The sequence below is a fragment of the Limulus polyphemus genome, unplaced genomic scaffold, assembly GCF_000517525.1.
Source record: "Limulus polyphemus unplaced genomic scaffold, Limulus_polyphemus-2.1.2 Scaffold886, whole genome shotgun sequence".
NCBI classification, from domain to species: Eukaryota; Metazoa; Arthropoda; class Merostomata; order Xiphosura; family Limulidae; genus Limulus; species Limulus polyphemus.
This window is the reverse complement of record NW_013666496.1, coordinates 294,230-294,785: the sequence shown is the minus strand read 5'-3', so window position 1 is coordinate 294,785 and position 556 is coordinate 294,230.

Genomic DNA, 556 nt, shown 5'->3' with positions numbered 1-556 from the left:
GTAGCAGCCTTTCCTGCCGTGGCATCTTCCCTGTGTAGAAGTTGTCGGCATTGAGCTCTCTTGTGCCCAGGTTTGTTACAGTGCCAGTAAGTTCCATCAAATCTCTCTGAAAGCTGCCCTTTTCTGGTCTTGAATCCTGATGACTGTACCAACCTTGGTACCTCTGTGCTGGACTTAACGTAGGATTCGAATTCAAGAACTCTGGCCATTGCGTCTTGTACAGTAGAGGGGTGTGCTTGCTTTACTTGTATCTTCAGTTGTGGACTGTCCAAGGCGTCTACAAACGGTTCCCTCAGCAACAGCTTGATGACATCAGGTGGTGCAGTTGGGTAGGCCTTGTGTGCCATACTTTCTAAATCTATTATCCCCTTTAGCACAAACTCTAGTCCTAAACCTAGCCCTGTAGACTTCAGACTGATTTTGAGTTCCATACCTGAGTTCTAGAGCAGCTACTAGTGCTCTATAGTTATGCCTGTCATCTGCTGATAACTGTCCAAATATTTCCAGTGTTTGTCCCTTAAGACTCGTTGCCAGGTACACTGCTTTCTGCTCCTCT